The 17,010-nt window shown below is 43.0% G+C and overlaps 1 protein-coding gene across 1 annotated transcript in view; it reads left to right on the top strand.

Moving 5' to 3' along the window:
• Nucleotides 1–17,010, top strand: part of FNDC1 (fibronectin type III domain containing 1) — a 194,922-nt gene that overhangs the window by 144,883 nt on the left and 33,029 nt on the right. The gene's annotated exons all lie outside the window — the stretch shown is intronic.

Genomic DNA, 17,010 nt, shown 5'->3' on the forward strand with positions numbered 1-17,010 from the left:
ATTCCTGCCAGCTTTATATCTCCTCCTTGCAATTCAATTGACAATCAAGAAAGACAAAGAGTACTTTTATTTATGGACCTACTGCAAACAGTAAAGCAAAGATTTCCAGAATAAGAAGACTCAAGTCTGACTCACTTACCTGTCAAATTACTTTTTCCAAACTGCATTTTCCCACTATGCTTTGTTGTAACTGAAATAATGGCAAAACAGCTGTTTTCTGTTGTATACAGTTATTCCATTCCTATGCTTTTTTTTTTTTTTTTTAATTGTGATCACAGAAAAGTAATTTTCACAAAATCCATATATGTCTGGAAATACTCTTTTTAACTGCAGGTGAAAAAAAATATTCATTTTTCTTCCACATTTTCAGGTAGTTCAGTCCAGCTACCACCCCTGTCTAGCTTGTCTGTCATTGGTTCCATTTATTTCTACTCAACAGCCCCCCTAGTCAGCAAGGTGGCTTCTTTCTGACTTTTTCATGGAGAGCGTTTGCAATGTGAAACCCAAAGCACCCATCTCCTCAGTCAAGATAGTGTCAGCTCCCTTCAGAACATGTCACACATCAGGTACTTCACTCATTTGATTCTCCAAGAGACCAAGTCCAGTCCTACCATTATTCAAGAGCCTCCCAATCCTCTCTTGAACTCAGTCCTTAATCGAGAAGCATTGGCCAAGAAAGCAGAACAGATCAGGTAGGATGACAACATCTGAAATAAATATAACTCCACTAAAACAGAGGTTAGGATGATGACTGAAGTATTATACTTTCTTTTAATATGAAATAAAACAGTAAAACGAGATCTTGTGTGCCTGCCTAACACTGTGTACAGCATGCTTTGAGTTACTACTCAAAGCATGAATCATAAAAGTGACACCCTTACACTGAAGTGTTTACCTCAGTGCGTTGTCTGCATGACACATTGGTTTGTTTTACAGGGCTGGAAATTAATTTTGGCACTGATGCTGCTGTATTTCACAAGGTTATAGCTTGAAAATGTACAGCTAGATTTCAAGAAAATTTAGCAGACCAAAAAAACTGAAAAACAGTCCCCCAAAACAGAAGAGCAAATAGTGACCCTGATAGCTCTAATATCCTCTGTTAATACAACTGTAAGATGGCTAATGTTTGCACTTCTGATCCTGAGATACATGGATACATGTATGGTATGGATTGAGGGGGCAGAAACTAATTTTATGGCATTTATGCAATGATATATGATGGTCAGGATCAAGAGAGAGAGACAGTATTATTTAAGGCACCAAGGAGGCCCAGAGGGTGGAATGGAGAAGGGTGAGATGACCTCAGTATTCCCTCCTATTTTCTGTCATATCCTGTAAAATGCCAGAAAGGTAGGGAAGTTGGGCCTTGGACCCTTCTCTCTTCCAGCAGATATCTTGGAAGGAGAATCCTGGCGCTCAGTCTCCAGGTCACCACATGCTCTGCAGAACCTGACTCTATCCATTGTTGACAGGAGTCCTGGCCCTTTTTTCCCACATTGGCTCATGTTCCCATATCAGCTACCATTAACATCAGGTCTTGTGTGTGTATATATGTACATTGTCACTATCTCTTCCCTGTTCCATTAAACATGTTCTAATTCTGATTTCCAGCCCTGGAGTCTCCTTTCCTTATTCCTCGTTTTACCTTACAATGGGAGGGCAGGGAGTGGGAGCAGTAATAGAGAGCAATTCGGTGTTTTGATTTGCCCTGACCACTAAATGGAGACAATGCCACTTGGTGGAGATCCTATACCTTCTTTACTCTTGAAATAAGGCTTGTAAGAAGCCTTATCCAAAGTACAGAACAGTGAGTGGAAGACCTCTCACCAACTTGGCAAACACCTTAGCTGAGCATCTAGATGCAGTGAGGGACTGCTGGATTTATTTCAGCCACAGTCTCCTTGGTGGGACACAGAACTACAAAAAAGAGGCCTGGTGGCTGTTCTTCTGAGCTCAGCCCTTTGGCATTTCTTCTTTCACCATCACACCAGTGAGCAAGGAGGCCCGCCCTTCAAGTACCTTTGCACACCAGCCTTGCACACCAGCACAGCCTTTGCATGAGAGGAGGCTTTCCTACAAAGCAGCAACTTATCATGTCCTTCTTGAAAGGAAGGGGTCAATACAGAAAGAGACAGCCCAGAGATTCAAGTCTAGGAGAGGCTGGAAAGACTATAATGGAGCAGGGGAGTGGCATCACAAAGACTTTTGTGAAACCCAGCTCCTGAGGAGCAGCAGTCTGAAACAACAGATAGTTTACAGTGTGATGGAGAGTGGGAAAGTGATCTCTGAAAGGTGTTGCAACATGTGAGAGGAGAGGGCTATTAGAGCTGGGAAGGTATCTAGAAATTGGGCCAAGGTGCAGTAGGAATGTGCTTGAGTAACATGATGCCATTTTTTGATAACATGGATGTCTTTCAGGCAGAGAATTACGAGTCAGCCAAATCTCTCTGGACATCTGTATGGTATCACATGGAAATTAGTAACTAGAACTGCAAAAATAGGAATCAGTACAGAAATGGCTATGAGATGAGGACATTCCTGGGGAGATGATGAAGGATTATCCTGTAAAAAAAATCTAATCAACTGGGGCAGTTTTCTCAGGAATAAGGTGAAGCATCAATTAAATGTGATCATTAGCAGAGTAAATGGGAACGTCTGGTAGTACTTAATGATGTAAAAAAAAGCTGGGAGGATTATCAGCATAGGGAAGAGCTGTAATGCCATAGGGGTCAAACCCAAAGACCTAGGGGGCCAGACTAATGAAACAGAACAAAGTTTAAGAATGCACAAAATCCAAGCTCACACCCACAGAGACAAGTTACCCAGGCTTTTGCAATTGTCAGGACTCCTGCTGGCTGAAAACAGGTGTGGAAGAAGACCTGTGCGTACAGGTCGCATGGTGACGCAAAGCTCTGACCCCTGCTCTTGCCACTCAGCTTCCAAAGCCCAGCTGGGCATGAGATGGGAAAAGGCAGCCATAGGACAGTGCAAGAGAGGGATTTTGGAAAAAAGGCAGATACAGTGTACTGCCCACTGGACACAGACCAGTCTGGTGATATCTAACAGGGTTGCCGCATGCAGCTTTCCTTGGCCGTGTTTATGTTGAAAAAGCAGATTTAAGTGAACATGGAGCAGATACTGACCATGGGATTACTGGGGAGAATGTCTTAAGACTCCAGACTAGACAAGTCTGGCTTTTCAACCAAAGAAAAGCTAAAGCTGAGAGCCAACATGACTGTCCTTTGCAATGCAGTATTAGAGTTAAAAGCAGCGAGGGGAAAAAAAGCACTTGGACCAAGGACAAAACTCAAATTAGTATTAACCTGATGTAACTACCTGTACTCTGGAAACTATGAGCCCATTCCTCACTGCTAGGGGAGCTCTGTGCTAAAGTGTCTTCCAGGTTGGTACAGTGAGGACAAGAAGTCTCCCTGCTTCCCAGATGGACCAGGCTAAGCACTTGGACACAGTTACACAGTGGCTGTAAATGAGAGCACTGGCCCTCATGACCCAAGAAAATTTTTGCAGATCCACTTGAACTGTGGATGAAATGCCAAGAAGTCATCAAAAGTTAGAAAGATAGAGATGACATGTTTACAGAAGGGAAAACGGAAGAAGTGAAGACCATTAAAATATAGAGATGAAGCCCTAGGAGACTGTAAGAGTAATACATATGCAGTAGTACTTTCATGAGAGTCAATGCACACATACTGACAGTCATAATTAAAATTCACACTCTTTATCTCTTGATTTTAGGATTCCTATTAACTAAAAATAACTAACAAGCCAATTAAAAATATATTACTTTTTTCTTCTCCATTAATGACATAGAGCAGAAGTGACCCTCCCTGGGCCTGTTTGCATCATGGCAAGTGTGGTGAGTGTCCCGGCTGCACAGTGTGGAGCTTCGTGGCAGTACCAGCTCCCTGCATCACTTCCCTCCTGCAGGTAGGAAGCATCCCTAAGCAGAGTCATCTGCAGTTCATTATCTCTTTGAAGAGGAAACAGAGCATTAGGAGCATTATGCTACGTTGAATTACAAAAAGTCCCTAAGCACCTTGCCTAAAGGAGCAGAGAGCGAATACAAAGTGACTACAAAGGAAATAAAAGCCAGATAAAGTTCAGAGGCAACAATACTGGATGTATTATACTTGACCCTTTTCATTTTTTTCAGTTTACAAAAATTTCAAAAATCTCCCGGAAAACGTAACGGGCCAGACTGCATTTGTTCCACTTGGATAACAAACTTCCTGCAAACCTTACGAAATAGCATGGAATGCAGCTTTGGCTTCACAGGAGAAAGTCACTACTGGTTGATAAAGAAATCATTAAATAATCTGTGCCCAGTGCATCAGCGTTTTGCTTAAAGTTTGCTTTGTCAAGGGGGAAGGGCAGGAGCAGATCTGCCTGTTAGATTATTCATTGCTGGCCAGAGGGTGGGAATTAAAGTTTGCAAAGTATGGTGTACTGAAAGGAGGTATCTACTGAACTGAAGTAAAAGGTTAAATGCCAAGGATAATTTTTTTTCAGGATATTTGTACAAGGTAGATCACAGTCCAGGTCGGAATCTGAAATTAATCATACATGCAATGATTTTATTAGGTTTAGTAGCAGCTGATCAGCTTGAAGATGTGGGCTGGTTATGCACAAGTTTTAAACACAAACTCAAGAGCAGTTGTGTCATTTTCTTAGTCAAATTTAGCTGCGAGGTAAGAACCGACTATGGTGGCAAACATGCACAGAGAAATGTATATTGGAGTTAAAAATCCACTTGGCTCTTCCTTGTTATTTTCCTCTGGGTAACAGATCAGGTTCCTGTGTGCCACCCCTGTAGTGCCATGGACACAGGGCTCAGGACGACAGGAAGGACAGGCAGAGGTGTGAGGGGAATACCAGTGTTTGGCATAATGAAACAGTTTCAACAGGGTGAGAGAAGAATGCACTACCTGTTGCAAGCCCTTCTCATGAGGTGACTCACTGTCTTTCCTGTTCTGTGGGGCTTATGGTAAGCAGGGAATACTGCCCGTGGCAGGTACTGTGCAAGCACCAGTGATGGCACCAGGCTCTGGGATCCAGCTGCCTCGCACAGCAGCTGGACACCAGCCCCTCTATCGACATCTTTGTGCAGAGAGGGGAGCAGGTTTTTTTCTACCTCTTGGTGAGAAACAATGTGCCAGCCTTGCCATGACAGACTGCATAAGAAACCATAATAAGGTGCCTGTGTCTCATCACACGATGTGCTGCCTGTGCCAACACCAGGGCAGCAGTGCCAGCCACCCAGGAGTGAAGATTCGACAGCTATGAGATCAAACAAAAATGAGTGCAATACATCATCTAAAACAGTGAAATTTTAAATTTCTTTTCTTTGTGTAGTCTCAGAAAAGATAAGGTTTGGCTGTTTGTGAATAATAGTTGTTATTTTTTGTTTATTCAAGTCATGGATCACTATTTAACATGCACTCTGGCTTAACAACAACAACAAAAAATACAGTTTCTGTATTTGTAACTTTTCAGTTGCAGAATGGTTCTCATTTTGCTGTTTTTTCCACCTTGCTTTTCTCTCTTTGGCAAGAAAAAAAACAAAGTTTTGGGGGGAGAATGGAGAGAAAGGGCAAAAACAGAAATAAGACCATGTATTCTGAAATTCAAAAGAAAAACCAAGGTTGCATTTTTTCATATGGTTGTCTCTTTGGAAGAACTGAACATTGACTTTTCAATAAAAGGACCAAATTCCAATGAGAAAAAAAGATTGGAGTTTTTTTCCCTTTGAAGATTTGGATTGTCTTCATAAGGTTTTTCTCTAACAGGTAACCAATAAAAAAACATGCTTTCTAGTTCATATTTACAATCCTTTCTCTCCAAAACTCATGCACAGCTGTAAGACTGTCTAATGCAGTAGTGCTTGGGGACAGGATGGAAATGAGTGTTGGCGTGTGCCTTAATCCCAGGAGTAAAATATCCCCTTCAATATTTTTTGCATTTACTCAAAAATAACGAAACCCACCTTGAGTCTCTGCACTCCATGTATGCCAGGAAGGGAGTCAAGAACTCAAGGATATTCTTTTCTTCTCTCCAAATAGTTTATTTCCCCATCAAAAGGAAAATTAAAAAAATAAAAGTGCCATCAGTCTGATAGACTTGCAGGAAGCAGGGGAATTAATTTAGAATTGCTAGGGCCCAAACTCTGTTTCTTTAGGCATTGGTAAAAAAAAAAAAGGGCTATTTTACATCCTTATTTACATAACTAATGAATTATAGGAGACTGCTTAGCAACCTCTCATAGAGCAGCATGAGACCCACTTTCCAAAAAGCAGACTCGTCAAGGAGCGGTGCAAATATTTAGCTGTTTTAGTGTGTGTTAATAGGGGAAGTTATGACTTTACTTCACATTACACAGACATATTTTTTCCATGTTTTCTAAAGGTTTCAAGTTTTTAAAAGGTACATTTTTATTTTGTGTTAATTATCTACTTTTCCCCTTTCTATGCAAGAAGCTTATTAGCTTTTATTTCCTCATAAAAAGCTTACTATTAGACTATACTAAAATATGTTGCATTTTCCCTGTTCTATTTCACCAACAGGGAGCTCTTAGATAATGGCAAAAGTGGTTTGGCTTGGGGGATAGGAGACAGAGATCAAATGCAAGAAAGAAATTATACAGACAGGTGCTAAGATGCTGCATTAAGGTGAACTCAAATGCCACAACTTCTGTCTCAAAGCTTACTCTCCTGAAGGGATGAACCAGCAGCCTCTGCTTTCACCAGAGGCTTAATCCACAGGTGGCAAAGAGCACTGTCCAGTCACCCCAGATACCATCAAAGCATGAGACAAAAACAGGGATGGAAAGAAGAGAGCTCAGTGGCCTTCCAAACCTGCCTGCAGCCACTGACGAGGGAGGACAGGGCTGGTGTCCAGGAGGGATCTTCCTGCCAAGCGAAGTTGGTCTTGTAGGTAGCTGATGGGCAGAGAGGAGAGCATCTGGTTGTGGCTCCTGCCAGAGGGCAAATCAGTCCCTCCCAAGGCACCCTGGTAGCTGCTTACTCTTTCATAGCTGCCCATGGTGAAACCCCAGCTCTCATTCTACTGAACTTTGGTTTAGAAGTGGCTCAAACTCCTTGGAGAGGCACCTGGCTTTCCAGATAAATTACTGAAATCGCTTATGCACCTTATTTTTCCCTTCCCCCTGAAGCCAGCAGGTGACATCTGGAAAACATACAAAACAATGAGCCAATTGTCATGTCAAAGGGATTACCAGTTCCACCCATCCGTGTTGTCTGGGCGCTTCAGGGATGCTCTGCAGGAGCAGGGCCAGCATCCCGAGGGAGCACGGCTCCCTGTGCATCCTGTGGGATTTTGCTAAAACAAACACAATTTAAGGCGCTGGTTGAATTGACTCAGTTCTAGGGGAGAATGATTGTGGGAGGAGCAGGAGGTCAGCACGGCTGCAGGTTGCTGCCCTTGGTGCCTCAGCACATGGTTCTGCTGAGGGCTGGAGACAGTCCTGCTAACACCTTATGGCCACAAGACATCCCTCAACTCATGGACAGCATGGACACCTGAGGTAGGAGCACTGGCCACATGGCCAGGAACAGGGCAAGATCCCAGGTTTTGCTGTGATTTGCCCTTGTGGGAGAGAGCTTTGACCTAGGGCATGGTGCTGTGCTCACATGGCTGGCCAGAGCCAATGCTCATCCTCTTGGCTGGGGAGCAGGAGCCAAGGAGCATGACTCTAGCTTCACCTCCCTGCAGGAACACATCCCCCCCACCAGATTTTAGAAACGTGTTTGACAAATAGTCGCAGGCTCCAAAATCACGAACAAGAGCAGGGATGAGACAGGACCTGCCTGAGCCACTTGACCCTCATCGTTTTGGGCACACACTGAGGTACAAAAAACCCCATGGTATGCCTGGGAGCTCATGGCAAAAAAAACAACAACAACAACTTGGTCTTACTGTTAAATGTATAATATACTTTATAACTTTACACAAAAATGAATGAGAAAATTATTTAAACTTTGCAAAGACACATTGGTTTTAACTTGTCTCAGTGACAATGGAAAAGGAGGACAAGGAACATCAGCAGTTTTTTACTACAGACTGAAAAAAAATTAATATTATTAATATTAAAGTAACATCCACAGCATTTCAAAATAATGCAAATATTCTGTGGTAAGAACTTACAGTAAAATTAAATCATGTTTTCTTTCATTACTGGTGGTACTGTAGATGAGCTGAAAATAAAATCCATGTCAACAAATGGTTTAACATGCCATTCTGGCATGTGGAAGGGTTAAAGGATGCTCAAGTGCTCCCTCACACCCAGACAGGGTGTTTGCTTTTGGACAGGGCTGTGGAAGGAAGAGTTGCTGTGATCAGCAGGAGGCAGAAGAAAGTGCAGGTGACTCTGTGATGCTCAGAGGAGAGGAGGAATAGATGTCATGTGGGACAAAAAACATATCTTTGCCATACATATGAAGGCTTTTCTCTCAAAGGACATGGCATAATCATAAATAAGGAAACTAGGCTCAAAAAAAGCATAGTAATTTTGAGGAAACTCTCAATCTCTTCAGCAAGTTATGGGAAGCTGGTGGAGGAAAAGTGGGTGAAAGCTCTGACTGGTTCAAAGGAGAAGAGTGGCCAGAAGGTGTGGGGAGGGGCAAGAGCCAGAGGCAGTGAAGTTCTGCAAGGCAGGAGATACAGGCAGGTACATCAGAGACTCAAGAAACAGGATGCAAACAGCAGGGGACTGTTTTCCTTTGAACCTGCATGTCTCAAGAGCTTTCTGTTGCTTGTTTCCTCCTCCAAGCTGCCAAGGAGAAAGCTTTAAGTAGCTGAGAAGAATGGAGAAAGAAAATCCAGAGCACACACCCCAGAGACCTCCAAGGTAGACCAAAGACATATACTCCTGGAAAGCAATCTCCTGAGGCTGTTGCCAAACAATATGATGCATGCAGTAGAAAACACTCTTACCTTCATTCAGGGAAACTTTCAGAAGACAAGCACATGAAAGATGATCAGGGCTTTCCTCTGCTGATCAATCAACTACAAAAAAAAAGAGGCATGATAATTTAACTAGCTTCATCTGCTTCATATGTGGTATTCCAGAATGCCAGCTGCACAGATGCTGAGGCAAAACCAAACTAAAAATATTTTTCTCCATGTGATGCAAGGGAGACCACAGATTCAGATTCAAACACCAGGTTCCCCTTCAGGCTTTGGTTCTGAACTGGATCCCCAAAACTCTGAGGAACCATCTAAGCTGCAGGCACATCTGCTGTGGTAAGATTTGGCTCAGGGAGTATGAAACATGGAAGATTTGAACAGGATTTTGTAAATTCTCATCCCTTTCTATATCCTGGTTTTGTTTAGGCTTATCCTAAGCCTGACCCAGTTCTGAAGACTGGCATCACCATAAAGAACATACACCAGGGAGTCACAGCATCTGCTTTCTCTCAATGTTTTCTTAGTAAAGGATAAATTTTGCTAGAAGCCAAAACCTCCTAATTTTTATGTAAAGGCTGGCCTGAGTACATTGCATCCTGCTCCCTGTCACCAAATTACTAGCCAGGTATGAAGAACATTTTATCTCTCTTAGCTCTGTTGCACGTCTGCAACAATTCTAAAAACTGAAGATGGTCTCTCAGCAGAGCAAAGGAAAATCACCCCTACCAATAGCAAAGCTGTCCAAACAAAAATTAATTTCCTGACCTGGCATGTCATGACCAATAAGTCTTGCAGCAGTCTGGCCAAAGTCCAACGACTTTGTAGCAGTTGGAGATGTGTCCCTGCCCAAAAAGTGCCAGGCCAGCTGCTCTCCCTCTCCTGGCAGAGCCAGGGAAGGGATCTGAGTCATGCATGAGTCTCCTGTCAAGAAAGCAGCTGGAGGCAGTCAGCAGTGCTGGCGTGCTGGGCGCAGAGCCTCCTCCAGGCTGGGAAAGGCATACTCTGGGGTTTTGAGATGGGCTGTGTCCTTTGGAGCCAAAAGTCATGGGGTTTATGGCCAAACACATGGACATAACTGGGAGGAGGGGGAGGCCACCTGAGGAAGGGTAACAGAAGCCAATACCAAAACACGTATAGGGCTCCTTAGCAACATGAGATTAGCCTAAACATGACATTGCATTGCAGACCTCTGGACATCCACATGCTCTCCCTTACTCACACATGCTAAAGCCTTCCCTAGACTCCAGCACCTTCTGTGGCCTACCTCCAGCAGCCTCCCTGCACTGCTCCATCCTGCTCAGTGGAGGCCACCAGCCAAGTCCTAGCATCCCTCGCCTCCTTCCTGCACCAAGTAACACAATATCAAACACCAAACACACCTCAGTCTGCCCCTTTATTCACCCCAGGATATTACGGACTCTTCTTCATCATTAATCTATGAAAGGAAGAAGAAAGCCAGAGCAGAAGTTTGTAAATGGCTACAAATACCACCAGCAATGCACAAACCATGCCAACGTGCTGCTGGCTTGCGGACCCCCAGACCAGCCACAGCCAGTGGTGCCTGTCACAACTGTTGCCGATGATGATGCTCATCCAGAAAAGCCTGGCACTGGTGAGTAATGTCATTAACACTGTCCCTTAACTTGGCCCCCAGCACTGCATCTGTAGGTCTTTCTTCAGCTGCAGCCCTTTGCCAGACCTCACACGCTGCCCAGGGTTTCTTCATGTTTTGGTGGGTGTCCACGCAGGCCCATGGCAGAAATGTGGTGAGGAGTAAGACAGGGAGGCTTCTCCTGGAAAATGTGAGCAGCATCAGGGCCATGCTCAACATTTGCTTCCTTCTCATATACAAAAGCCTCATCATGCTGGGTCTGACATGTGCAGCATAGAGTTGTGTCTTCCTTTTGAAGATTCTCCTTATCTTGTTGCCTTTCATTGCAAAACTGTGTCTCCTTTCTGGATTTGCTTTCTCCGTGCAAACAAAGTTTGTTCTCCTGTGGCTACCTTCCCCACCTCTAGCACCACCCCATGTGTGAACGGGTGTGTAAATATAGCAGGGCTACCAGAAAATCCCCCTTTCCTTCACTTTCTGTAACATGTGTTCAAAACTAAAGCAGTTTTAAACTCAAGGCTTCTCTGCTTCATGTTTTGGGTCCTGTCATCAGCAGCATGTGTTCTCACCAGGACATAATCCAGCTGGTCTTCTTTCTGCCAGCTGCTCTTCCTTGTCCTAATGTGATTGATGAGCAGAAAGGGCTAGACAGAAGGAACGGGATAGAGAGCAAAGAAATGGGAGAGAAGGCAGTGGAGGAGAAAGGTGGAGAAAAGAACCCTCTTATAATAGTAGAAAACAGGTAGAAGAGAAGAAAGAAAAGACAGATGTTGATAAGCAAGTCGGGAGCAGGAAAGAAAAAAATAGAGAGGATACAAAGTGTAAAGCCACAGAAAGCTGAGCAAGTAAAAAATTGTGTGTATAATGGAATAATAGCAGAGGCAGTCCTCACTTGGAAATACACATTATCACATAAAGCCTTTTGACTAGTACACAGTAAATAGTTTGATCATGAGGGAGCAGATGCAGCCCTTCCTGTGGAACTGGGGACATTCGCCACAGGCAGGATCAGTGCCTGAATAATTTTTTGAGGGAGTTATCCCAACAGGATCAGAGATGTAATCTCTTCTACAAGCTAGAAAGGGTAATTAAATCACTTACCAGAAAGCTGATCTGTTGAAATGTCATGCTTGGTTCATTTGGGAGTAGCATGTTTGTGTGCCCATCTCCTCATCACACACTCCTGGGGACCACAGATGAGCAGACAAAGGAGCTCACAGCACATAGGCAATAAAGCTTCCTGCTTCCATGTTCCCTGTAAAAGTGAGGTCAAATCTGTACTACAGGCAGAAAACTGTGCTCTCTTCCACTGTAGTTATCCAACTACTTCTAAAGGTGGTTCCTCACAAAATGAAAAACTCTTGAACTCTGCTTTATAGCAGTCCTTTTCATTGTTAAGATGTAAATCTCACAATGAAAGCCAACATATTACCAATTTAAGGAATACTAAATGAAAGCAATGCTAATACAATAAATACTAAATCAGATGAAATTAGTAAAACCCACTTTATCCTCTTTATAATCTTCTGAGCACACATGCTACTACCTACATTCTGACTGAGATCTCCATGCAATAACACACGTGGAAGGAGTTTGCAGGTATGAACATGAGGGCAGAAGTTGTGCAAAGAAGCTTTTTGAGAGAGTTCACAGCAATGACGTTTTTGACCCTGTGAGGACAATTATTTCACTGAAGCACATGACTGCTGGTGTGTGGTTTGTCACATTGGGGTTGATGGATGCAGTTGTGGAAAAATAATGCTGTTAAGGGGTACTTTTTGAGGGTTCCCCAATCACAGTTATAAAGAGCTCCCAGTATTTCTTCACTGGCACTTGGGAAAGGACCACATGGTGTGATTCTTGGGGTGCCCTACACAGGGACAGGAGATGGGCTCAATGATCCTGGTGGGTCTCTTCCAACTCAGCATATTCTATGATTCTATGATTCTACGATTCTATGATTCTACGATTCTATGATTCTATAACCTGACGCTGAAAGCAGTGTTTCCCATTTCTGCTGTTTCTCATGTTATTAGCCTGTCACTGTAGGCTATAAGGCTACACTAGGCTACAAGAGGGCATTAGAAATTCAGAAGTATTTCTTCAATACAACACTTCAGCATGTCCCTTCTTGTTCAAATCCATCGTGCGTGATGTTGTCTTGAAGGTGGATTATGGAGCTGCTGCACTTGAACATTTCAGCTCTTCCCTAGTACAAAGTCCTTCCTGCTACCCACGCCACACACCCTCCTAGAGACTGGTGTCCCAGTCTCTGAGATGGTGGCCACTGGGATTCATCTTTACAGAGTACTCCTACCATACATGCCCTCAAGTCACAGGTGAGGGGAGTGACTCTGCAACAACCCAGACCCTCCTATCCATGTTATTATCAGATCCACACTGTGCCTTGATAAATTAATTGTGGGTGTGCTCTTGGGTTTGTGTGAGGTGCATCTGTTGGAGCAGGATTGCAGTCTCTTGGAGGACTTGTTTCTGGATTTCTGCCTCTGGTGGTATCTTGCATAGTGTCTTCTTCAGGTCTCACTCAATATCTGTGAGGCAATTCCATACCTTATGCTGTGACATTGTTTTAAATTTCACACTAGCAGGTTCCTTTAGGCATAGTTGGCCAAAGATTTAGCAATGTGTTAATAGGAATGTAAAGCTGACATTTTCTAGAAACAAACTCAGTAATCACATCATCTTTTTTCAGTGCTTAAACTAAAAAAAATGTAATATGTAAACATCCAGTATCAACTGCCATAAGCTATTTCAAAGTGATTTTTATCTTCTTTTTTTAATATTAAAAGCTGTTGGTCATAAAAACACAGAAAATGTTTATTTTTTCTAAAGTAAAAGCATTTTTTACATTCTTAGGAGCTGACATTTGTGAAGTGCTGCATTCAAGTCTTGAGATATTAAATCCAAAATGATCTAAATGCATATTCATATATTTCTAAATAGTGAAGCTAGTTAGTTTGTTATTCTTTCTTTGAAGGATTAACTTTTTCCTTTGTCACATCTGACTTTTAAAAACATCAGTCTCAGCACTGGATAGACTGCATTAGCACAGAGGATGAAATCACTTCATGACAAATACTCCATGTACTGCTATATGCTATTATTCCAAAGCCTAATAGCAAACTTCAGCTTTTAGAAGCAGAACACTGGCCAGACTGCTTAGTTACTAAATGTGTTTTGCTCTTGTGTTTACAAACTGAACACAACCCTTCCTTCTTTTAATTAAAAAAATAAAAAAAAACAAATAAATTCTAGTAATTTATTAAACTAACTCAGCACTTGCTTGCAAAAGGTTGGATGGAGGAATGTCCCTTCCAGTCAGTCACCACAATTAATGGCTGTGCTTCTCCCCATCATCCCTTTGTCACACCCTGTATCAACAGAGACATCTCCACCCCACTCAGAAGTTTTTCATCCCCTCTGGACAAGAACACCATGTGTTCTAGAAAAATTAATTAGACTTTGACTACTGCTTGTGGGCACTGGAAAAGCTCACATTTCTGGTGTAAGTAGGGTTGATAATTATTTCTTATCTGACAGAGTTTCTGTGAAATGGCCCTATTTATGTTTGTGAGGAAGTCAGATATTCAGTGCAGCCTGCAGGAGAAAACCCAGTCAATAAACCAGGAACACAGCTCTGCAGAGGATGCTGACAACTGCCTGGGAAGTGGGATGAACTGGCTCAGCAGAGAGGAGATACCATTGGGATCCTAAGGTTCGGAAGGAAGTCAACATTTATTAGCCTGACCTCTCTGAGAGCTGACGGAAAACTAGCAAAAAAAAAAAAAAAAAAAAAAAAAAAAAGAAACCAACACAACCCAGTATCATCATGTTACAACAGGAGCAGCCAACCAAGAGCAAGAGACTGACTGACCGGCCAATACGGTAACATCATATTTTCCAAGGAAGCTGTGTTAGAAAACAAAAGTGCACACTGAGGGCAACCTCATCAGCTGTGACTGTCTGTGCCGGCACTGGGCCTTTGAAGAAAAACCACAAGTACTCAGGGAGGGTTAAGATCATCTCAGCATACACAACCCAGTATCATCATGTTACAACAGGAGCAGCCAACCAAGAGCAAGAGACTGACTGACTGGCCAATACGGTAACATCATATTTTCCAAGGAAGCTGTGTTAGAAAACAAAAGTGCACACTGAGGGCAACCTCATCAGCTGTGACTGTCTGTGCCGGCACTGGGCCTTTGAAGAAAAACCACAAGTACTCAGGGAGGGTTAAGATCATCTCAGCATATGACAGAGCTAAATGGGCAGGAAAACAGCTCTTTCTGCTCCTTCCCTTCACAGAGATTTCTCCAGCTTTCTCTGTCATTGAAGGAGAAATGATCCAGTATATCTTTGGTGGAAAACATGTAGACACATGTAGTATTGAACACTTTATTTATCCAAGCACTGACTTTTCCCCATTGTATTATCATTTTCCCCAGCACACATTACAACACAGTTACAAAATTCCATATGGATCTGTAGAAGAAACTCCTGTACCACATGACCAGTGGCAAAATCCCCATCCACTTCAGCAGTGCTGGAGTTTCACCCGGTCTCTCTTTCCTTCTACAGCCTTTTTATTCCTCAAAAGTTTGTGCTCACATTTCTTCTCATGGGCTGGCTTCCAAATACACACTCAGTAGCACCAAGCCACGTCTCAATGCCATCCTTCAGGTGCACCTCCCCACCTCTATGCCCTTTCAAGCCACAGCAGCAGAAGCTGAAGGGTTGTCCTGCTGCTTTCAGTAAAAAAATCTTCTGTGCCCTTCAGATTTTGCAGATTCGTTATTCCAAGTTGGTCACTTTATGTTTTTTATTACTCAGTTTGTTTTTCAAAGTACATTGTCCCCTGTGTGACCTCAAGTGAATTAAAAAGTACCATATGCTAAAGGACTTAAAAAAGAAAAAGTACATACATTATCTGAGCAAATATGCAGAAATTGAGTCCATCATGGGACTCTTTCCTTACAGAAATACCATCCTTCAGGTGTGATACATAACATAGTTGCCTGCCAGACATTTATTCTTTTTCTCCTTTGCCCTGTGCAAAATAAAATAAGAGCTAGAACACAGTGATATGAGATAAGGACAACAGTAATGGCTCAAGATGCCATAGCTCAAGGCTTACAGGAGTATCCACCTTATCAGACCAGCCTGGTGGGAGCTGTGTATCCCCAGCTCTCTCCTCTGCTGCCTGGCACAGGGGGTGACTGGGAAAGAACAGAGCCCTGCTGGAGGTGGGTCCTGCAGTGGGGCAGCCCACAGGGATGCTGCAGGAGTACACCTGGGTACCACTAATGCCAGTCAACAGGGAGAACCACCAGCAAAGCTGCTGCAGCGTGCCAGAGACAAGGAGGAGTTCTCTCTCCAACCCCAAGTGTCCTGTGCCACAGTGGGGCACCTGGCCCCATAGAGTGCTAATGCCATTAGAGCATTTGCTGATGGAGGTCTGATCTGGGTGTTCTCACTGCTGTCAAGGAGCACTTTGCTCCTGAAGCTGCATGGTCCCCCTGCCCATGAGAACCATCACCTTGCACCCCTGCTCAGACCTGCCCTGCCCCTGCCTGCTTTCTGGCTCTGGGCAACTCTCCTTGGGACAGCAAGGCTGCCAGCTCTGATAAGGTCTCAGGGATACAGCAAAGAGGGCTCTGCCTCCCTACACTCTGGCAATCAAAGGTGGTCACCAGACCTGGCAAGGATGCAAGGTCCTCAATTACTCTGTTTTTAATATGCTTTCCTAGGAGAAGAAAAAACACCACAAAAAGAAACAAGCTGTGCAAAAACTGAACAGATACATACAGCTCTTTGCAAAGAAAGTTTGACTTTAGGATTAGATCATTTAATAAGCAACAATAGCAGTGATTGCCAAAATACGTGCACTGCTATGTCTCTCTAGCAGAGGACTGTGTGCTGAAACCTGCATACTGTACAGCAACCCTCAATACCTCCCATAAAATCAGATTTATCTCCTCTATTTGTAAATGAACAGCAATCATCTCGATTAAGCCACCATTAACTGATAGTTATTGCATTTTCATGTCAGTATTATTCTAAAAAAACAGTCAACGTTAGTATGAACACGAGCTAAAGCCTCAAAACACAACCCAACTAAAAAAAAAAAAAAAAAAAGAAAAAGGACTGAGTCAGAAGAAAATTACTCTAGGCATATGTTTAAAGAGCTTTTGTCAGAGGTGCAAAACCTGTCTCTAGCCTGTTTTTTGAATAATTAGAACATCCTATAAAGAAGGATTGCATATCTATCTAACTGAATAAATTGCTAAAACAAAAAGTAGTATTATAATAACAAAGGGTCTTAGGAGCAAACATAGAGCCAGTAAGGTATGGGAAAGAAGAGTTAGTCAATAAAGAAGCCTCTAATTAAGATTTTAGGAAGTACAGATACAGAAATTAAAAAGGCAGGGAGCTGG

The sequence above is a fragment of the Chaetura pelagica genome, unplaced genomic scaffold, assembly GCF_000747805.2.
Source record: "Chaetura pelagica isolate M959 unplaced genomic scaffold, ChaPel_1.0 scaffold135, whole genome shotgun sequence".
Classification (NCBI taxonomy): Eukaryota; Metazoa; Chordata; class Aves; order Apodiformes; family Apodidae; genus Chaetura; species Chaetura pelagica.